The 23,390-nt window shown below is 46.4% G+C and overlaps 1 protein-coding gene across 14 annotated transcripts in view; it reads left to right on the forward strand.

The window, feature by feature from the left end:
• Positions 1-23,390, forward strand: part of FOXP1 (forkhead box P1) — a 364,496-nt gene that overhangs the window by 25,837 nt on the left and 315,269 nt on the right. For 11 of the 14 annotated variants that reach the window (XM_072044462.1, XM_072044450.1, XM_072044454.1 and 8 more), the window contains one exon: positions 16,464-16,591. The gene's annotated coding sequence lies outside the window, so the exon portion shown is untranslated. Of the gene's footprint in view, positions 1-10,644; positions 10,746-10,883; positions 10,932-14,294; positions 14,386-16,463; positions 16,592-23,390 lie in introns of those variants that run through there. The other 3 variants (XM_072044449.1, XM_072044466.1, XM_072044463.1) reach the window with 3 other exon arrangements.

Raw genomic sequence — 23,390 nt, forward strand, 5'->3', positions numbered from 1 at the left:
TGTGAAACTATAGAAATGAGGCTGAGACCACCTTTTGAGCTGATGGTTACTCGTGGGATGTGCAGCACCTTCTCCCGGAGTTAAAATCTAAAAATTAAATCTACTTGCGTGCTTTTTTTCTTTCAGTGATTCGTGACAGAACTTTAAAAGCGGGCATCTCATCTGCACTTTCGTAGCTTTTGTCAAATAATGAAGAGCTATTAAATTTAAAGCCAGCACGTGCACGTGTTTGCAGGTGTCCAAGTGGGTTTGTCACCCCTCAGGAGGGGACGCATGATTTTATTTCATTTAAAGCATGGTTTTATTTCAGAAACTGTGCAGCTGAAGGAATGGATGGCAGTCAGCATCCAGAGTAATGGGTGGCTTTTTTAGCAGCTTGTGATGCTAAACCCCAATTTGAAGGGTTTAGTATGCACGCTGACACCCCTCTTCTGGAGGTGGCTTGTGTGTGCACAGCGCTACTTGGCACGTGTTAGTGCAGTTACTGTTTGTCAGGGGAGGATGGATGTACCTGACATAATAGGAAGGTGTTGATTTGATTAAAATCTGGCTCTATTGTCTGGTAGAAGCCCTGAATCCCCCTTTTACCCTTTCTGCGAACAGAAAGAAGTGCAATTTCCATTCGGCATAGATGTTTCCCTTTCATCCCTGAAGCTGATTTTTTTTTTCCTGCAGCAGTTTTGGTGAAATTATGTATCGCTTGTGATAATTCATTTTAAAAATTCCTGAGCTGTGTGGCGTACTTTCATGAAAATTCATTTAGATAAAATTAGATATTATTGTTTAATGAGGTGGCATTTCAATTTAGACCTTGCATCATGCATATACCAAGAGTTTTTTATGGAATAGTTAGGTTCATTTGAGTAATAAAGGCTGAATCATGGGGGCTTTAATTCTTAATCGCTGTGAGGATTGTTATCTGTGGGATGTGAGCTGTCTTAGTGGTATTCAATCAAGTGTCCACTTAGCCGTGACCAGAAGTAATTGCTCCCAAGTGGGTTGCACAATGACCTGTTAATACTTGCTTTGACCCTGTGACCTTGTCTGCCCCATTGTTTAGGATTTTATAGCAAGCGAGTCTGCATTTCTGTGGGGTCAAGTAGATATCTGAGGTCAAACATTTTCTGATTACTACATAGCATACACTGTAAGGCTGTGGAGTTGTGGCACAGCGATAGTCGCCGCTTCAGAGCAGGACGCGCACGGTTTGGAAATTGTCTTCCTGAATGCATGTAAACAGTTTAATATTTTACCGAAAGAAGTTCATCTTGTAAATTAGGTATGAATAATACATTTGTAATTACTACTCGTGTCTTTAAACACTTGTGTCTTAATTGGCTTGGGTATTTTTCTAATGTATTTGCGTTTTGTCAGGGAAGTTCATTCTAGCTGGCGGAGATGGAGGGCGAGTGGCGTGGCGGGGGGACGGCTGCATCCTGCTCCTCTCGGGCACGGGGGCTTTGTCCCAGTGCTTCTGGATGGCCAAGGGTGGGGAACGCTTCCAAGAGGCCTTTGAGTGCTGCTGTGGACTGTTTTATGCGCCTTTCTCCCAGCCATCCAGAATTAATGAGACCTACTTGTTGATGATAGCTGGGATGTCCCGTATTAATTTATTGGCTGTGTTTAAATGTTGCTGAAAATGTGGTCATATTGGGTAGTAATTTGCAGGGGGGCTTGCTGCATTGTGTAGCTGAAAAGCAGTATTTTTCTTAGCAGTGTGTCTGGAAAACAGTGCAGTTGTACAAACAAAGCCTTGATATTGTTTGTAGCACTACTCCCTCTTTCATGTTGTGTTTACCAAGTTCACTAGCCAAAACACTTCTGCGCACCCTTCAGCCTTGTAGGTCATCTTTGCTCTAAAAAAACGTACGTGCCCATCTCTCCACAGCATCCTACGGAAAATATTTTGATCTTCATCGCCTGAGCGGGGCTGGTGGGATGACACAAAGCAGTTGGATTATGATATAGTTTGGGGACAAACACAGCTAATGTTCGTGTGAGAGAAGCAGACTATAGTCTACTGAGTAAGCAAGAAATGAGTGTGAGAGGGAAAACTATATAGCATATGTGGGGAAAAAAACAAAACAGTGACTCTCTTTCTACTGCCAGGATATTTAAAAACAAACAAACAAGAAAGCATAGCGCAGCAAAACGCGCCTTGCAACAAAGCGAACCCGTGGATTTCTCTTACTACGTGTGAGGCCGTACATGACATTGTTGAGGTCACACACAGATCTCCTCCTGCCCAAATGTCCTCAGGGAGGTTTGTGTCAAGTTCGGGGCAGTTGTCCCCAGCAGGACCTCTGGCACAGGGGAGGAAGATGCTGCTGTGGTTGTAACCTCCATGGGCGGTGGGACTGGCTGGGACCACGTCATGGTTGGTGCAGGCCTCGTAGGTCTTCTGTGGGTTGGTCACGGAGCCTCTCAAGAGCTCCTCGTTGATTTTAATCTTTACCTTTTAAAACCACACGAAAACCATGGCCTTTTGTGCCAAACTGTCTCTGAAGCCTTCTCTGCTGTGGGAGTCTGGGCATGGCTAGATTTACGGCAACGCCTCCCTGCGCAGCCTGTTGGCATTCAATCATCTAGGACAGGCCCATTGTCCTCCATGAGCCGATGACATGTTTCCAGTGCAGGCCACAGCACAGATGTGCGCTCGCATTTCCCCTCTCAGAAACTGTGATCTGAGGCACTCCCGATGCTAAACAGCCCCAGATGCCGTGGCTGTCCTCTGGGCTGCCCACCTCGGCCTTCCCACCACAGCTGGGCTGAGGAGAGGCCTCCCCTCAAATCTCATTTATTTTTTCTGGAAAATGCAACTTCGGGAGACTGTGGTGGAGATTAAAGGGTTTGCTGAAGGCTTGGCTGCTTCGTTGGATGGAGCTGTTCCTCAGGGGCCTGCAGAGAGCCAGGTAAGGTGGCCCAGGTGTCAGGAGCTGTGGTCTCCTCACGGCGCTGAGTGAGGAGGGTGAGACTGGGAGGGGGTGTGCCAGAAATGCAGAAGTTCTCACCAGATGCGTGTTTTAGGGTTGACGGTAAGGAAAGAAGTGTATCATCATTCTGTCTTAACAGTTAGTCAGGGCTGGGGCATTTCTGGTAAAGACCCCATGACTAACAGCACAGTGGGAAGTCCAGAGGGCTTCATGAACTTCATGACGAGGTTTTCAGTGCCTTCCTTGAGGTAGCTGCAGTTTTCACAAATAAATATGTTCTCTTAACTCCCCTTTCTGTTAAGAGGGGAAAGAAAAAGTACATCTCGAAAGCCTGAGTATGCAAAGCCTCTCACACTTTGCCTCCTACCAAGCCCGGGTGCTCTCGGTCCCCTGGTGTCTGCAGGCGAGCACCGGGAGGGACGTGCTTTTGGTGGAAGGTTCTTGTGCCGAGTCCAGAATAAACACAGCATTTCTTAACTTCTGTGAGGAATGCAAGCAGATGCCACGGAAATGAAAGATCCTGTTTAACACTGATATTGCAACCTTGATCTTTTTTTTTTTTTTTTCTGAGTTGAAATGTGGGAAAACATCATAAGATGTTGCAGAGGGTTTTTGGAAAGCCTGTGTTTCACACGCACTGGGTTTGTGCAATGCCTTTGTAGGTGGTGTGTGGTTTGTGTCAATCATCAGTCAGGTGCTAATGGTGATGGAGCTGCGTGCAGCCTCTGAACCCGACACCTCGCATGCTGATCTTCGCAGACACGTTTATACAAGCTGGGGGACTGCAGACTTGTATCCACACTTTCCTTTCATACTTCAGGAGAAGGCAGAATACCACTTCTGCAGCATCCTCAGACGTGCTCCTCAGTCCTTCCTTAGCCTTGATACCAATTCAGCCGTTTCATCTTTTCCCCAGCAGACTAAGCAACAGCACAGATTGGCTGTTATAATTAATTTTGTGCAGGAAGCACGAGTGTAATGTTTTGAAACCTCCTGATTTTTGCTCTTGTTAAAGAGGACGCTCCTCGTAGACCTTTACTGGTCTTCCAGTAATGGAAAATGTGACACTTTTCCTGGGGCTGGATGTGGGTTTGGCAAAGAAATTTTAGGGGATCAGTGTTCCTGACTCACCAGATAGAGGTTGTAGCAGTTTTTAAATGAAGTTTGTTGTTGGGGCAATTCGTGCCCATGGCTTTTGTGTTTTTCCTGTCACAGCTGGGTGCTGCTTGCTGCTCTTCTGAATCCACCACCAAGAGCACGTTATAAGAAAGGGAAACTCCCATGTCAGCCTAGTAATACCAGTGTGTCATGATGACACCATGCACTCTCAGGGCTCTATACCTTCTCTAATTATTTTGTTGATTTTAATTATTTTTTTTGGAAATGCTGTGTATCTATTAGCGTGGTCCTAGAGTGCTCTGCAGAGCTGCTCCTGCCAAACAGTGAGCAGTCCTAAGAGTTGTTACAACTTTAGATGAGAAGTGGAGGTGTTCAGCAATTCTCAGAAGTGTTCGGCACCTTCCAGGATAGAGCAATTTAGAAAAGAAAAAAAAAAAGGAAAAACAACACACAACAAAAAACATGAGATGTAGTTATGCAAATTATGACCTTTAAATGCATTTTATATTTGGATTGAAGTTGCTAACGCATTCTTTCCAAGTTCTGTTTTCCAGCATGATTCTGCTTTGGGTGCCTCTCTTTGTATCGGTGCAGCGGCGCGGTGCCTTCCCGCGGAGGGAGAGCAGGACACGGGGCCTCCGAACAGCAGCCACCCCCCTCCGGGACGGGCAGCACATCAGTTAGCGAGCAGTCTGAATAGGTGGATTTTAATTTCTCTGGAGGGTCTGACCACGTTAACTAGATGGCAGATTCCTCATTAGCTAGATGGATTAAAATTTGTATCATGGCTGATGCCTATCCTGACTAATACGTGTAAGCAACAGCTCGTTCTACTAGAGCTATTGGACGTGGCTTGGGTGGAGGAGAGGAATTGGCTTCTGCAGAGGATATTTGCAGAAAGTCACATTTCCACCATATGTTAGCAGGAGTCTCTTTGGATGCAGGTTTTGGATAGAGTCCCCTGTGTTGCTGTAATCTGGTTTGTCCTTTTTCTACCACTAGTTCTGAATCATACCAACTACTTGGACTCTTGTGCGTGTTTCCTTGAAGGACAGTGGGAATGTTTCTGCTGGCTCAGCTGCCTTTCACCTATTATTTCATCTCGATGAAGAAGTAAGGTCTAGGGGGCTGAAGGAGAAATTTTGTGTCTGTCAGAAGTGAGAAGTGTTGCAAAAAAAAAAAATCCAAAATTTCTGCCCAATTAAAAAAAAAAAAAAAAGGTACCACAAACCTCATCAATCCTGATTTAGGTCTGGCTTTTGACAAATCATTATGTGGGAAGGGAAATATCCCTTTAATTTTTAATAGCTTTGCAGTGAAGTTTTATTAGGCAATAATCTGGTTCCTGAGTGGATAAAAGATAAGGTTGAGGGCCAAGTAATTTTTTCCCCTCCTGTGCAATTGGGAAAGGGAGAGAGGGGTCATGGTGAGACGGCTGCCTTATGAAACTCAAAGCAGCATCCTTCTCTGTGCCACAAGCATACAAAATGCTTCCAAATGGATATTTACAACATAAATATGTTCAGGATGTGGGTAGCGAGAGAAGTGTGGGAATAGACGCGAAGGTGCATGGGAGTGGGGATGCGAAGGGGGAGGTGTGAAGAGAGCCAGGAGAGTGTGATGCACATTTTGCAGATAACTTCTCTTCGTGTGCCTCCTTCCAGAGCCTGGGTGTGGACTTCCTTCTCCTAGCAGCGTATCCCGGGGTTGTATGTGCAGCACAATGAGGTTCTCCTACCCATCTGTTGGCTAATGTCACTGCATCATTATTTCCCCAATAGTTTTATTGTCAGGGAACAGCAGCTGATAGTAAGTCTGGAGCGGTCAAGTAGCTCCATTCTTAGTTTTCTTCATTGTGGTTGGTGTTTCCCAAAGTATTTCTCAGGCACCGCATGCTGTAGACATTTCACTGGCACTTAATAAAGCAGTATAGGGCGCTCCTCGATAATATAATCCTTATGCCAGCCCGGTTGCTAAACCCATGAGTCCCCCAGGCAGTAGTAGACAACTACTCTTGGCGTTGTTGCTTGTTTTACTGTTGTCTCGGATGACTAGGCAGCGTTTCTGTGATTTTAAGGCAGCGTGTTATTGCCAGTATCTGGGATGAAATTACCACTTACAGATGTAGAGGTGAAAATCTGACTCCCTTCGGCTGCTGAGAAGCACCGAGCATGGCTGGTTCGGGGGAGGCTGGCGGCGTGGAGCACCTACGGCGTGCGGGTCGTTTCGGCTTGCACTGAGCACCACGAATGAGCATCTGGCCCCTTCTTGTCTTTTTTTTTTAACATCTGCTTGCCTGATTGTTTTCTTTTTTTTTTTTTCCTTTTTTTTTTTTTTTTTTTCCTGTGGCTCTTTTAATTTGTGGTGAATGTGTATTTAATGTAAGTAAGATGTTAGCTTCTGTCTAGTTTTTCAGCAAGCATTCCAGTAATTACTGGAGTACCTTTGAATGCTACAGCTGCTATTTCTAAGTTAAGGAATCACATTTTCCAAGCGTTTCTAACTGAATTCACATGGGTAAAACTTGGCATTCAGATTGCCGGCCCACATATCTTATTTTGTCTTGATCCTTTATGTGAGCATATCAGCTTTGTGTTTGATTAAATGGTAAAAATGCCTTCTCGCTGCTTTGGGTGGGCTTGGAGTAATACTGCTTTGTGGAACTGTTTTAATTAAGAAAAGAAATAAATACTGATTTGGGCCTTGAAATTATTTGTTTGTAGTTACTACTGTGGGATGGTGGCTTTTATTTAATTATTTATTTTTCCCCCTTCTCTCTGTCCTCCTCACCCTTTCTTACTGTGAGGGAGTTGCTCGTGTTTTAGCGTTCCTTGTTGGTATCTCTGTGAGGAGCTTCTCACTACGTGGATCGACTCCTCCTCTGCTGATGGCAGGAAATGCCTTCATGCCAGAGGATGCTGGCCGAGGCCAGGCTTCCCCCTCACCCGCAGCAATAGTAACTTGGCTTTTCCGAGTGCTCCTGCAGAGCAGTGAGCCCGGTTCCTATTGACTGGGAGGGTTGAAGAAAAAAAACACAACACAAACAACAAAACAAAACACTAGTATAATTTAAAATTCCCCCAGTTTTTTTATTTGCAAATCCCAGCATTATGTCTGCAGGCTTGTGATGACCTGCGGATTGGCAGCGCTTTGGGTTGCGCTGTTGGAAAGCACGGCACTGGTTTGAGGATGTCCCGGTGCTGCCATCACAGCTCCAGCCCCGTCGGTGCTCTGCATCACCAAGCGGCTGACTTGCTCTCCTTCTCTCTCTCTCTCTTTCCCTTTTTTCTTCTTAAACTGTGAAGCCTGGTCCAGTGGAAATACAGTTTTTGCATTGCCACGTCCAGAGACAGATAATTTATTTTTGAAACTCTTTGCTGGCACTTACAAGTTGAAAAGTAATGAGCAAAAAAAAATACATATATGTAGGAAGAGCTGTGAAATTTGACCTCCAAATATACAGAGTAGATGTGATAGAGAGGTTTTCTTTGGAGGAAATAAGGTACATGGTGCGGTTTGTTTCCATGGCCAGGTACGCTAAATGTAGGGCAGAGGAGTGGAACTGTAGAGCTAGCTTGATGGAGCTGGTAGAGCTGAGCACTTCAGTAAATTATATTATTTGGTAACAGGAATTTTGTGAAAAGCCTTAGTCTTCCAATAAAAGTCTGAGAATACTGCCGTTCTTAATTAACTACCAACATTAATTTATGTCACTGTTATTGACAATAGTTTTGCTCCCGTTTTAATATCTGAGCTGCTTAATTCTTCGTTGCAGCAAATGTCCCTTTAATAGGACACATAAAATGATATTCCACAAGTCATTATTCTTTAATTACAATTCAGGAACAAAATATATCCGAAATTGGAAGAGAGATGCTGGATTTGGTCCTGAGCTCAGATTTTGTTGGTGTAGGGCCTGCAGTTACTGATGTTTCTGGGCTCTGGGGCACATCAGAGCAGTGCTGTCCCCTGCACTTTGCCTGGCATTTACCTGGGTCCTGGAGAAGTGTGTGAGTGTGGGGACAGATTTCTTGATCAGGGTCACCTGTGGTTGGAGCTGATGGTGGGGTTGAATGAGTGACTGTCCCAAAAGGTATTTGTGGGGCTGCCTGTGAGCAGAATATAACCCAAATTACGCTTCTTGCTCCTCCGTAGGATAGCCTTGTGCAGTGTGTACGGGTGGGCTCCTCATCCCGTGGCCAGAACCTGCAGGTGAAGCATCCAGACAGGGCTGTGGATTTTGGCTTTGCCCTCCTCGGCGTTTCAAGAGCTCCAGGAATCCAGCCCTCTGCAATTCACTAAACTCCCCCAGCCCCGCAGGTCTGCCTCTCCATCAGCGTGCTCCCGCCTGCTCGCTGGCTTTGCTGCGGTGCCGGCAGAGCTGCTGGCGTGCCGGGGGGACAGCTCTGTGATTAATGGCACCGCTCGTGGGCTCGCCACCGGCAGCTCCTTATCGGCCGCCCCGCGAAGCCCCCGCGGCCGTGCGCGGAGCGTGGCGGTGGGGAGACGCCGCCCTCCTCGCCCAGGAGTTAGGGCAGGTCGGCCGGCTGCTCTGTGGTTTGTTGTGTCTGGTTTGGTTCCTACTTTTCAAGTTGCAGTTGTATTTGGTCATTTGAGGCTTATTTTCGCAGTCTGGCCAAGCCAGCAGGATCCCCGTGCGCTGCAGGGGAACATAAAACATCAGCCTTTAAGCTGGAGTGCTCAGGAGATAAGGATTTTAAGTCTCTTGCATCGTGCACTGTGTCTTATGGGCTTATTTAGTATACTCCATTTGATTTAATTTAGATATTGAATAAGGAGAAGCACTTCAGGAGCCAGAAAAAAGTATCGCCTCCTCTTTCCCCCGTTTCCTAACAGACAAAATGGCTGGAAGGGCTGATTTGGGCTGGGATTACATCGATTTCATTGTAAGAAGTAACAGGGTGTTTTCAAACCGCTTAAAAATCATGTTACGCTTTATCTGTACTGCTAAGTTTTCAAAAAGCAAGCGAGAATCCATTGGGCTTTTGTTTTAGTTTTGCTTTTCCGTGACTGAACATAAAGAATAACTCCTGGACCTCTGCAAAGGTTAGGAAGTTGCACAGTCTGCCCGCCGGTGGCTCTGCCAGCGCTCCCCCCCTTCCCTTCCCCACTGCATAAACACAAACGAGAATTGTGACCGGGCTGCTACATGTCAGCGTGCATGCTGATGGGGAGACATTCGTCTTGCTGAAAGCTTTGGGTTTGCTGCTTGTAAACGTTGGCAGGACACAGAGCTGCCTGGGAACGGGAGGGGATGGAGGCAAGTGCAGGGACGCCGCTCACCCTCAGTGGCACAGTGCTGGTGGCCCTGCTGCTGAGCGATGAAGACCGGCTCCTATCTGCACACAACGAGGCTCGGAAGGAGAAGGAACAAAAAACCCACCACAAATGTCTTACCGAGGCAATAGGATGAGCGAAATCTCTCCGTGGTGAAGGCAGCGTGCCTGGGAGGTCTGAGGAGTCACTGGGGTTGTTTGCATCACCGGCTGGCCGCGATGCGCACGGAGTTCATTTCTCTGTGCCCTTCCCTGAACGCCTCCCAAGCAACGCTGCAAAAAATGCGTTTGGATCCTGATCAGTCTGCACGCTTAGATAACCTTTTATTTGAGAATATTAATTATTGCGTGAGTCTGCGCTGCTATGGAGGGAGCGCAGTTGGGCATTCTCTCAGCCAGTGGCAGCCTGGAGGATCTTCAGAGTGGGTGAAAATCATCCCAGAAGCATGTTTAAAAAAAGACAGGGAGAAAAAAAAAAAAAAAAAAGGAAAGAAAAGCAGGCCTCCCAAAAGCTGTGGTGGAACCCAGTATTAGCAAATGCTTCTAGGAAGTTTGACTGAGAGCCATATGGCAGTGTGGAGAGTATTATCCACTGCTCCAAAAGTTGGTCTCTGAATCAGCCTATTGACTTCAACAGCACTTAATCATGTGTTTTAGTTCTCCTTTGAAAAGGGTTGCATTCCTGAATCATGTCCTCTGATTTTAACCACTAGACGGTACTTTGTTTTGTGGTAGCAGACAAGTCCAGTCATATTTCTGTGACTAAGTGTGCAAGTTTTGACTGCACCACTGGTGAAGTATGCTGGTGAATATTCTTCCTCTTATCGAAACCTAAACGTGTGCCGCTGTCCTTGAGTTTTGGGCTGAAATTTGGTGTCTTCTGTGATGCAGTTGGTTGGACACGGCAGATACTGTGCGATTTTGTACGCTCACCTGTGGAGTGATGCAGATGCTGCCTGCTGTGTGTGATGTAAATAAACACGGGGGAAAACAGTGAGCTCAAAATACTGCCCTGAATTCTGCTTTCAGAAGCCCCGAGTGGTGTTGGTGGTGATTGAATCCATCCATTGAAACAAGACCCAGTTGTGCCAGTCCAAACTGGGGTTGTTTGGATGCTGCGCTACATCCTGGATGCTCACGGGTTGCTGTGCTGTGGCAGGGATGAACCCGACTCCACCTTTGTTTTGGGCTGCTCAGCTGGGCAAGTGGCTAGCAAGGAAAAGAGGGGGAAATCAGGTGTGATCGCAATTAACTGCAGCTGTTAGGGATTTAAATGAGCGAGGTGCCAGCCCCCTTGCTGGTCTGAAGTGAGGCTGGGAGGCACCGGGGTGCTGCAGGTGCGTGCGTAGCCCTGCGGCACCTCGAGCGAGGAGCAGGAAGAGTAGGATGCTTGCTCGTATGTGCCAAACCTTGCTCCTGGACAAAAGAGCGTGTATATTGCTTGGCAGGGGAGGTGTGAAAGGAATGGGTGTGTTTGTGCTTCCTTGGGGGTGTACTGGGTTGTGACTATTGCGTCCCTGCCTGCGCAGAGCTGATGGACGCAGGCTGCAGAGGTAGGATGTGGATGGCAGCACAGGTCCAGGTGAGTTTTTCCCAGCTGCCCGTGGTCATTCCTCTCTGTGCGCTGAAAGAAGGAGTCCCCAGCAGTTCTTGCTGCAGCCTGTCCCTCATTAAGATGTGCAGCCCCTGTGCTGCCACCTGAGCTGGCACACGCAGGGGACAAACACCGTCCCAGCTGCTAACGGGGAGAGGGGGGCTGTGCTTCGCTTCGGGCCGTACAAATCATGTTTCAGCAGAATTTTTTGTCTCACCTTTGTGTTTTTACAGCTAAAGTGCTTTTTACTTCCCAACTTTCAACATCTGGAATTCGGTTTCAGTTTATTAAAAAAAAAAAAATTCCAAATCTGCAGTCTGCATGAAACGCTGATGGCTTTGCGCTTGCCCGCGGTTTTTTAGCTTTAATTTTGTGTCCTTCCTAAATGCCGCAAGTCCTAAGTAGCTGCACATTCAGATTCAGTAGCTGCTGTTTTCTTCTTTGGCTTAGCCTTAACCATTATTATTATTATTTTTTTGATTATTTTTCCCCTTAGACACTTTTCTAATTGGGGATAATACCAAGCTGATTAATCAAATTAAGCAGCAGAGCAAAGTGGCTGATGCACAAAGCCGGGTGTAGCTGCTGTCAGCGCAGCGAGGTTGTCTTGCTGGAGCTGCTGCGGCTTAGTGGGCCTCTCAGGCTTTTTTTTTCCTTTTTTTTTTTTTTTTTTTTTTTAATAAGGTACTGTGTAGATCCTATTGACTTCAATTGTTGATTGGGATGCCTGACAGCCGGGAAATTAAGCCCCTTCTTTGTGACCGAGTTGAAGGCCAGATTTTGAAGGATTTTCAGATGCTTAGCACCAATAATTGGTGTTAGGTGTTTTTTGGAAAAAGTTCAATTCTCATTTGGCCATCTAAATAGGGGTGAGAGATTATGATACTTGTAGCGACTGGTGTTACTGGGATATGATGAAGGTTTTTCAGCAGAACCTGGCACCAAACGAGCTGGTTATTTTCCTGTCAAAATAAGAGCTTTGTTCTTTTGCATTCCTGCTTTATTTGCCGACGCTGAGTGTTTCTGCAAATTCTCATCCTGGAGGAGGAACTTTCCTGCTCCTGCCTCATTTTTATGTGTTGTCTGTGGTGTTTTTCCAGGGGAGGGGGAGCAAAATGAGTCGAGTAAATCAGACAACTGTTGGAAAAAAGGGGACATGCAAAATCAAGTGTTCTACTTGCGTAATCTGTTTAACACCAGCGAGCCACAGAGCCTTGTGGGACACGGGAATAAAAGGAACATCTGTGCAGGCCACATGGCACGCTCCGGAGGAGTCCTCCATCCCAAGCAGCTCTGCTCTATTTGCAAATAAAAGCTCCAACCAACATCAAAAAGTTGAGGTGGATCCCAGCTGAAAGGGGAGAACAAATGTTACCTCCCGTTGCAGCAAAGTGCCCCCAGCCAGCAGCCTTCCTAGGCTTTTTAAGGGTGTTTTGGGCATGTGCTTCTGGTGGCAATTAATGTGTTTGTTTGTTTGTTTGTTTGTTTTAAAAAAGGTTGTTTATTTTGGAGACATATCTGGGTTGGAAAATTTTTGGAAACTGCTGAGCTTCTGAAGCTACAATTAAACACAGGTATACGAGATTGAAGCAAGAACAAGGACGATGCTCTTCTGTGCCGTTTGCTTGTTTGTTTTAAATTTTTTCTCTCTTTCTGCTCCCATTGAACGTCCTGGTAACCCATCTGGCAGAGGAGCTGCAGAGATCCCAGGGCTTCCCAGGCTGCTGCAGGCGGCGTGTTTGGTAAACAGCCCCAGCAGCAGGTGGGGCCCTGGGGAGCCGCAGCTGCTCCGGCCCCGCTCCCCTGGGTGCTCCCAGATTTGGGGATTGCTCCAGGAGAGGACAAACAAGCGTTTTGCCTCCGCTTGCCACCCATCGCAGTGCAGTACTTCTCGCAGGGCTGCATCCAGCCTGCAGCTTCGCATCCTCCGGGCAGGCTGTTTGGTTTTTAACAGAGTCGTGCATCGGCAAGCTGGGTAGTCTGCACCAAGCAGGCACGTAGTTTTTAATATGTAAATAGGAGAGGATGCTGGTTTCATCTCTGTTCCAATGTACCCAGGGCGGCAATAACGCTTTTTTTAAATCTCTGCGAAACAGATTGTATATGGCAAAATTAATGTCTCAACTCTCCAAGTATTTTCTCTAAAATATTTGAATTTTTGCATTTATTGTGCCGCTTGTTTGAGATAGCGAACGGTATCAGCCATGTATTCAGAGCTTAATTGGTGGAACACAGATTTATCCTAATTTAAAACAGTCACTTAAAAACAGTTTTGTATATATGTATACATGGGCACAACTTTTCCTACAGTTTTCTGTTTTGGAGTGGTCTCGTAGGCACTGATGTACAAGTAGAACCTGTTTCGTGCAACATGGCTTTAAGAAACGAGTAGTTAAAGCACTATTTTGTACTCATTGCAGTCAATAAACATCCTAATGCTAGTGGCATGTGAGATGATTGAAGTTTTGCCTTTGATCGGGCTTTGAAACGTATCATGCAAAATATAGCCCAGGGTGAAAGAGCCTATGGATGTCTTTTTTCCCCTGGTGTTGGTGTCCTTGCCGTGTGGATGTGTTTGAGTTAACATCGGTTTTGTCCTGCCTGCTGCAGAAAGCACGCTCTGGGTTGGGTTTTCTGCCCCTACAACCCTGGAGCATCAGGACAGGACGGGCACGGTTCCTTGTGCCACAGTGTAAGCTCGTGACAACTCCTGAAATGCATGAAATGCTACAGCCTGGTTTGCAATTTGATGTAGGAAACAGTGATCTTGGTTGCTTCGCCTCCTCCCGAGGTCCCTTCCACCCCTTACCATGCTGTGAAATGTGCTGGGACCAGTGCGAAACAGCCAGACCATGGGGAGGAGAGGGAAGGGGGCTGGGAGCACCAGGAAGGGTGGCGGGGCTGACCTCAGGCGGGTGAGATGAAGCCCGTAGTGGTGCTCCAGATCGTCTGCCATCGCTGCCCCTGAGATGGAAGTAGTGAAATATTAAAACTTGTCTTTCGAATCTGTTCAATATTGAGAAGATTAATTTTTGTTGGGGGCAGATTAATAGGTTTCCTATTCTGATTAATCCAGTGATAATAGAAACGATGTGATTGCTGGAATTAATGAAGCCCAGATTCATGTTCCAAGATTTGATTGACTCTGTGCTCCAGCTCCACAGAAGCTGCTGCATCTCATCACCCCTTGTTCGGCTGGTGAGGATCGGTCTGGGAGTGAGGCGGTGCAGGAGAAAATCTGTACTGGAGGTCACATCGGAGAACCTGCTGGGGAGAAGTTTGGCAGAGTGGCTCGGTTCTGCTCACACCGCAGCTTTGTCGGAGTTTGCTGTTTTTAACCCGGCAGGCTATTTTTGTGAAACTCGTCGGAAAGGAGTGTCCGATTCAGATGTGTGGGCGCATCATTAGAAGCTTCAATTTGTCAATGCCAGATCGAACTCAAGTGCGTGGGTAGATCATTAAAGGCTTCAGTTTATCAGAACCGATCTATTCCCTGTTCCTCTCCCTCCTCCACCCTTCCCCTCCCCACAACATAGGGTGTCCCCGCACTGTGGCCCATGGGGTGCCCTGGGGCCACGCCAGGCTCCTCCTGGCAAGCAGCCACCATGCCCGGCTCCGTCAGGAGCTGGCGGGGAGGAAACATTTTGTGGAGTGTTTTGGTGAGGTCAGTTCTCAGTGGTGTAAGAAAAATCCCTTTTTCCAGGCACGCCATCAAGGTGCAGGCCTGGCTGGGGTGCGATGTCCTCACCTCCTCCCGGCGCTGCCCACCACGGCCCTCATCTGCTGCAGGCTGAATGTATTGTTTAGTCAAGTCCCTTCACCTCACAAATCTCAAAACACAAAATCTTTTCAGCAAGCATTAGCCAAAATGAGCCTCAACACCTCATCTTTAAATCAGGGCTAATAATCCTTCCCTCCCCTCCAGCCCTATCGTGGCTCAGGCCTGCTAAGAGTCGCACGCTGAGGTGCCGCAGGTCAGCCGGGGAAAGCTTGCCCCAACACGTGTAGAGGCGGCTCTCTGCTCGGCTACATACCCATCTGCATATCTGTCATCGAGCATGGTGATAAACCCAGCCTCGGCTCTGTGCTCCTCACACTGCTCCCTTGCTCCTCATGAATAAAATGGAGCCGCCGCCAGCTGCGGGTCGCTGTCGGTGTGCAGGTATTTGGGAGCCTCAGAGAGAGACGTCACGTTTAGCATAAGTGGTGTCCGAACACCCCTTTTGGATCTGTTTTTATTGCGTAGCACAGCTTTATAGCAGGGTCGCATAATCCTTATATTTAGGTTTCTGAACTGTTGTGATCTGCTTTGAGCTGTAATGCATTCAGCTGAGGAGGGGAGAAAGCCCGGAGGCCAGAGAAGAACCTTTTTTATTTTATTATTTTTGTCTTATAAAATTCCGTGCAGTCGTTGCTAAGACAGAAACTTCCAGATGTTCCTCAGGATGGCTGCAGTGGGCTGCCAGAACAATTAACTCCCTGAGGCCGGGTCCTCGCCACCACCAAAGCTCTGGTGGCTGTGGCAGGGCTGGGAGCAGCCACCACACTGGGGATGCTACGGAGGGAGAGGACCGGGTAATCGGGGGCTGGAGGCAGCGTGTGGCATCTTAGCCTTCATTTTTGTTTCCTACACCAGTCCCTCAGGATGCTTTCCTCTGTCACAAAGTTCGTTTTCTCCTCGGAGGTCACTGCTGTTGCACAGAGGCCCTCCCAGGTGTGCATGGAGGCAGCGAGCACCCTCCCATTTGAGCTGCTGCTTAAATCCCATCGGAGCTGGTGGGCACCGTGTGCGGGTATCAGCTTGTGTGCAGCGTGGATGTTTTGTCGATGGAGAACATATACATCTCTTACAGCACCCTTATTAGTAAAGCGGATGTTTAATTTGTGCAGCGACAGCTTCCTCTAAGCTAAGCTTAAACTCAATCTGTGTTACTAATAGCTGGGGAAAAAAAACATACTAATTGGTGTTTCTTAACTGATGTTTGCAAATTTTGCCTTTTCACCCTGAACATCAAATGGTTCTTATATGTGTTTTTCCTTATCTCCAAGGAAAGATTCTTGCTAACAAGAGATCCTACATTTTGTTAAGGTTTTATCGGGATGCGGTGAGCGCAGGCAGAGAGTAAATATTTCAGAAATTCAGAGTGTTATATTTTGATAATGCAAAGTAGGTTAAAGCAGCCGAATTTCTTGAAACAGTGCAGTGTCTTTGAGCAGAATATGAATTTGGATGGTGACACATTTTGGTATTTAGGATGAACATAAACTCGCCTGTCGGAAGGAGCAAAGTCTGAAATAACAGCATCTTTAAAAACCTTTCTTAATACTGTACGTTTCGATTTAATTTAAAGCAAAATAAATTCCACTGTGTGATAGAGTAATGTTTGATATGTAGAAATATTCCTGTAACGCTCCCCACACCTCCAGCGCCTGTAACTGCCTTTTATTTTCAAAGGGAAATGGTAGGCTTTGATATGATTCTAACTAAGTGAAGTTTTAAAACATGTTTTTGTCTTTCAGTCTCCTGAGAACATTTTTTCTGAGTGATTCCAGCTTCCCGACACATTTGCCATGATAAGGGTTTCGATCCTTTCCCATATTTGCCCTGAGTCATGAGTGGATATGTGTGATGCCTGCAAGTAAAACTGGTGAGTCACCAAATGCAAGTTTGCAATAACTCTCACTTATTCTTTCCTACCATCTCTCTTTCCCTCGCCCTTTTTTAATGAAGGGGATTTTTTGGTTTCTTCTTTGTGCTGTCTGTGCTTAAAAGCAAACCACGACTATCCCTAACCAATACCACCCCCCCCAAATGAAAAAAATAAGATCTTGATTGTATTCAAATATCCATGATGTTAAGTGTTATCAATACTGCAAAAAAAAATACTCTTTTTCCTTTCTTTCTCCCCAACATCCCCCCCAAGTCCTTGGTGAAGATGTGAGGGCTTCTGTGGTAAAAGTGGAGTTCAGTGATGCAAAGCCGCTGCCCGGGACTGAAGCCTGGCAGACAGACGGGGTTTAAACATGCTTGTGTGTGCAATTCATGTAATGATTAAATATGAATATGGAGAGGCCTCCTCTCCATCATGTGTCAGAGGCTTTGCTCTCAGAGGAGCCATTGCCAACAAATAATTAGCTCCGCCGTTTGCTGCACTTACATCCCAGTGACAAAATGGTGTCACTGGTACACAGGAGAGCCGGCCCTTCACGTGCGCCTGCCCACGAGGCCTGGCTGCCTTCCTTGCGGGGGAACAAAGGGAGAAACCCTCCAGTAGCCAAGCCAGGCTGCTGCATGTTGGGGTTTTGTCAGGCCTGAGAGGTGGCATGTCCTCTGTTAATTGCAGTCACCATTTGCCCCTGTTGTTAGCAGTGGAGCGCCTGTTGGTCCCCTTTGTGCTGCAGCAGGGTGCTTGTACCCATCCTGGCCGTGCCCCACAGCCAGGCACGGGGACATTTCCCTTGCCCCCTCCTCCTACCCCTGCTGCTCTTGCACCTCCACACCTATTTACTAAGTGGGGTGAGAGGAGGGGCAATTATTTCTTCGTTAATCCAAAGACAAAGAGGTTGGGGAAAGAGGAACCATCTGACGTTACAGGAGAATTGGAAGATCTATGTAAGAAGTCTTTAAACACTATGAAACCTGGGTAATTAAATTCCATAGGAAATGGGTGCGCAAATTGTTTTTTCTTTTAAAATAAATTAGTGTTTCTGTTGTATTTCTAATATCCCTCCGTGTGCTAGAAAGTGCATTTCAATTCAGAGATTATAAAAACAGAGAAATTCACACATCAGTGAATTGTGATTTTTTTTAAGTTTCCATTTTTTTCTTTCTTTTTTTCTTTTTTTTTTCCAGAGGTAGCATAATTACCATGTCATTTAGCAAAGATTATAATAGCTGTTCAGTTTTTACCGACTGGTGTAGTAAACAGTTGAATAAACCCATATGGCAGCTCAAAGTGTGCATGCAAGAGAAAGATTCTTACCATTTCCTTTATGTCTGAATCACCAACCTTGCTGATACGACTAAGATCCCCAAGCAGAGAGCAATCCCAGACTTCTCCAGTGATGCAAGAATTTCTCACTGCTCTGGAGCATGTGAATCAATTGATTTTAATCACGGTGGTTAGCTAATTAATTACTTCTTTGTCCCTGTGAAGTATGTGTAGAAAACTTGGGTTATATACAAAGCACGTGCCTCTCTTTAAAGCAGTCTGTGCTTATACTTCTTTAATAATGCTAAATAATATCTTCAGTCCAAATCTTACTCTTCATGTCACTGTTGAGGGTCAAAGCCTTGCTGAGCCTGGCATAGGCTAAGTGCAAAAACATGGGGTATTGCAATAGCCCCGTGGCACTGCCTGTAATGGGACTTTGTGTCGGGTCTCAGCAGCAGCAAAGGGAAGTACCCCAGGGTGTTTGGAAGCATCCCCTTGACGTAACAGTTTGTCTTTCCTCAGGATGCTGGTCGGCCATGGCTCCGTACCTCTGTAACTCAAAGTGTTAGAGTTGTGTGCCCTCCGGATACCTTCAGTATTAAAACATAAAAGTAACCGAAAGGATTGTTAACTCTCTCCAAACACTGGCTCGAACAACACCAACAAAAAAGGCTTCGGCTATTCCCCATAAAATTCACTTACTTCCAGTTATCTTAAAATTTTCATGTCACATAATAGCTTTAAAATATCTTCTGAATGCATTAGACTCTTGAGGTGCTTAAAAAATATTGCCAAATAATGCTAGGAAATGAACAAGTGCTGAGCAGTCCCACTGGAAAGGAGCAGTTGGCCAAAACCGGTGCTTATGCTCATCTTAACCCTGATGTATGGGCAGCCCTCTGCCATAATTCTATCAGGAGATGGTAAGTTGCCTAGCAATGTACTGACTGTAGAGGGTACGTGTTGAGCTAATTCAGTTTTTGTTCTCGTTTTCCTTGAGAGTTCAGCTTAAAGGAGTGATCCTTTCTCCGGCTGCAGCAAGTGCCACTTCTCGGTATTCTCTCTCGTTCCCCACTCGAGTGTCCCTGGTGATGTCAGGAATTCATTCACAGCCTTGTGCGTTTTAGAAGTTTCCAGCTTATTGAGTAACCAAATGTGGTTTCTGCTGATTGTGTTGACTGAATACGGAGGGCCTTTCGGAGAGGCAAGAGCTTTATTTAAAGCGGAGCATCTAGTTGTATACCATTTTATGGCAGACAAAGGTCATCTAGGGTAAGCAGCCAGAACAGTGAATTGCCTCATTGCAGCACCTAGGAAAATGAGACAGAAAGATACGGTAAAAGGCTTTAACAAATTGCTCATCGTTATAAATTTCTAAAGCCCAGGAATTGGTGCTGTGTATGTTTTTAAATTGGAGATAACCATGCTTGTACAATAAATTGACTTAAGAAGGGAACAAATCAAGGTGATGGGGTGGTACTAAAAACCCCGTCGTGCAGCGCGGTGCTGCTGGCGGCATCGGCGGAGCCCTGCAAGGGCTGCGTGGCTGCTCGTGCTCCTGCACCACTCACTGTGAGTGTTTGCAGCAGGTTTCCTGCTGCCCTGTCCTGCAGGGGTGCCCTGCTCCTGCCGCAGAGCGCTGGGTGCCTCTCCTCCCACAGGGATCGGCCCTGCCTACAGCAGGACTTGGTTCTGCTGAAACTTTTCCTGCCTGGAACTTTGTGCTCTGGGGGGGAGGAGAGAAGAAGCAATTTTAACAATTTAATATACTACATAATATGTTTTATAAGCTGGTGTGAATGCTCCTAAGTATTTTGGTCTTTTTTTCATAACACAATGAACCTAATATTGGTAAAAATACAGATCTTAGCTGCCACCATAAAGAGAGGCTAGATTTAATAAACAGTTATGAATGTTGGCAGCTGCCTATCAGATTGTATAACATCGGCTATAGCACATGAAGACAGTGTCAACTTACATTTTATCTCAGAAGTATTTTCAAAGCATTTATTTTGCTTTCTCTTGAGTCCTTAACCTAATTCAAGTTATATAATTGGCTGAATATTTTTCCACATAGCTAATTGGCTGGGTGCCAGCGTGGAAACCATTGTCTGACTTGATGATGATCAGAAATTAACATGACATTTGCGTGGTGGTAATGGAATACATTAGTAATGTAATTCATGACTGTAAGAAAGAGACCATCATCTCCCACCTCTGATCAGCAGGAGGGGCTGGGAGGATGATGAAATGCTCCCAGCAGGCACCTCACAGCAGTGGCTGGCCAATCTCTATGTCAAATTTAGTTTTAAATTCTTCAGACAAAGCTGTAATGCTTACCAATTAATTACTACAAATGTCAATTAAAAATCTACCAAATAATACAGTAAGATTAAATTTCAATTAAAAAAATTACATTTAACAAGGAAGATACAACATTATTTTAATGAATTCTGCTGAAGGTGACAGTTTATCTAGATATATTTATACCATGTAGGTGGATCTAAATTCATTGGATAATGTTAACCATGTTACTCCGTATACTTATTAGTTTTGAAAATTATTTCCACTTGGGCTGTGTCCTGGAGGAGATGGGGCATCAAGGGGCATTTCTCATCACCGGGATGAAGGGGAATTTCACGCCTTTTAAGTACAAATACATTCTCACACCTAAAATGAAGGCTTTGTTGTAGACTTTTACACCAACAGAATTAGCGGCATTTTTCATTGCTTGGCATTTATGAAACCGAACGTAAAGTTTTTGTTGTGGTGGTAGAACAAGCTGTAACTTTGCTGTAAATATGATGATTTACTCAAGACAATTTTTCAAGTAATCCGTTTTGCCATACGAACAATATCCATTATCCCAGTAAATCACTTAACAGGCAAAGGTTTTGCTGTGCGAAGGTGGTGAACTGCAAGTCCTGAGCAGAGCTTTTATCTGCAAGGCTTCGCCCTGGCTTATGCTTAAATTAAATTTCCTACTTGCTACTACGGATGCGTAAAGATCTGTTTGGAACCTGGAGTGGCGCAGCAGATGTCACACAGCGCGATGGAGCCGGGAGCCTCTGCGTGTGCAACAGCGGCACCTCGGATCCGGGGTGTTACCCCTGCAAAGCGGCTCTTGTAGCTGGAGTTCTCTGTTGTGGGATTTGTTTTTATCCAGCAGGTCAGTTCCTATGGGCTGGAGGTAGAAATGGCAGTGCTCTGGGAGCTGGTGGGCAGGGGAGAGCCGGGCTGTGCAAGCGGCTCTCCCCGCGGTGTTAAAGCACTGGTGAGCCAAGGCTTCTAAATATCATTTGAAGAACTACTTTCTCAGCTTCCTTGATTTTTTTTTTTTTTTTTTCCATGAGCTTTTATTATGTTTTCACACCATCGTGTCAAAAATAGGTAAGAGGGAAGGCATAATTGAGGAAACAGATTTTGTGTGTCAAGCCAGCACTGAGAAAACGCACTCCCGGGGACCAGGAGGCTCCTTCTCCTCGGCATTGCTGTGTCTGCAGCCATACATTTCAGCAGGTTTAAGTGTAAAATAAAAAAACAAACACGGAGACAGAGAAGCCAGAAACTACTAATGGCAGATTAAAGTACAGACGGGCTTTGGTACCTTGTAGGTGTTCCAGCCTTGCCTATCGGTGGGTAAATGCAAGTAGCACGATCTCTGCCTCACTGTTGTTCAGATACCTTTGGGTATTGGTAACAGCTTTACAGGATCATTCCTGCTTCTTGCTATTATCTGATAAAGCTATAATCAGCAGGAGATGGGAGACAGCCTTTTTTTTTTTTTTCCATAAAGGCCTCAGGAAATGGATGCTGTGGAAGTGTAAGAGCAGCTGAAATGTTTTCTCACCAGTCCTCACAGACAGCAAGGTGATGGAGAGAAAGGTAGAGCAAGGCAGACTCATTTCCTCACCAGCGGCTTTAAATAAAGAGGCAGGGAGGGAAGAGTGGGAACGTGTAACATCTTTCTACCAGGAGATAATGGTGTGAGGAGGCTGTGGGTTTGGGGCACCCACTGGTCAGGCAATTAGGTGGGAGCTGGAGCTGCTGCTCTTAAAAACCTATCTTTCCAGGGGCTTTCAGCTCTGCCCAGGACCAGCCATTTTCCGATTTGAGCCCTGGGCTGAAGCTCTAGCTCCAGCTGTTTGAGATGTGCTGTATGTGGTACTGCAAGAGCCGAGCACCTCCACACCATAAGCACTGATGTGGTGGGGTGTCCCCCAAAGGCTGTGCCCATCCAGGGCACCCAGCGTGGTGTTTGGTCTCCTCCTTGGAGTGTCCCTGTGCAGCTTGTGCCCCTCCAGAGCCCCCGGGGAGGTGTTTGGTCTCCTCACAACTTCTTACAGGTGGATTTCTGCCTTTGGCAGGGAAATGCTTTTCTCCTTCTACGAGAGTTGGCCAGACATCTTGAAGGAAGAGTGTCTTTGACTTTGGAAGAAATATTTATCTCTCTTAGTCTTTTCCTTTTCCTTAGTGTGAAGTTATGTCAGCTACATTACACTGCGGGAACGCCGAGCTGGGGGAGGATACTTTAATAAGCTGCCCTCTTGCTGCCAGTTTATTCCAAGCTTTCATCCGCTGATTTACATCCCATCTGAAGTAAAAATACCCAGACTTCAGTAGTTTGTTTACCTCAGCGTATATCACTGCGGGGCGACCCGAGGAGCTGTAAGCACCGCTCTGGCTGTGACATTTGCACGAGCCGCAAGGCAAGGTGAGAGCCGACAGACGCCGCGCGCCGCGAAAAGGCAACAGGGTTTATTAAGCCTTCCTCGTCCCGTGGTTTATAGTATTTAGACAAAAGCAAACATCTCCAGGGAGGGCTTAGGAAATGAGAGACTGAGAAGAGCTCTCCCAGCTGATGGCAGGTCCCGGCCTCGTGAGGAGGGTGCAGGAGGCCACCCGCAGGGCAGGCCCACAGGGGTGTCCCGAGGAGCTGCTGCGGCCCAGGACGTGGTTGTGAAGCACTTGTGCAGGACGAAGCCATCATCCTGTCATCATGGTAATGCTCCCGGGGAGACAGCCTGAAATACTCTTTGTCTTCATTAATACTCCTTCCCAGCAGAGCCTTAAGAGATCATCCTCCCTTTCAGATAGACAAGGAAGCAGAATGCAGGGTTGTTTGTCGAGAAAATCCCATTTCTGTCCGGCGGCCGTAAAACCCCAGCTGCTGAGCGTACGGGGAGGCTGCTCTGTCATCAGCTGGCGGAGGGGAGAGGTGAAAATAAAAGCCAGGGGTAACTCCCTTCTGACAGGGGTGTGGTGGCTGCGTCTTCACACGGCTTCAGGAGCCTGCCACACCAAGCCTTTATGGTGGTGTTCTCATGAGCTAGGTAACAGATAAGCCCGAGCAGGGATATCCAAATGAAAGGAAGACCTTTGCTCTAGGAAAATATCCATCACTGCTTCTCACAGCACGGTTCGGGATCGCAGTGCGGAGCGTCTGAAGCGTTTTGGGTCCTTTTGTTGCGAAGGAGGCGCCGCGGGACCGGGGCTGCTCTTGAAGTCTCGC

Source organism: Anas platyrhynchos, chromosome 13, assembly GCF_047663525.1.
Source record: "Anas platyrhynchos isolate ZD024472 breed Pekin duck chromosome 13, IASCAAS_PekinDuck_T2T, whole genome shotgun sequence".
NCBI classification, from domain to species: Eukaryota; Metazoa; Chordata; class Aves; order Anseriformes; family Anatidae; genus Anas; species Anas platyrhynchos.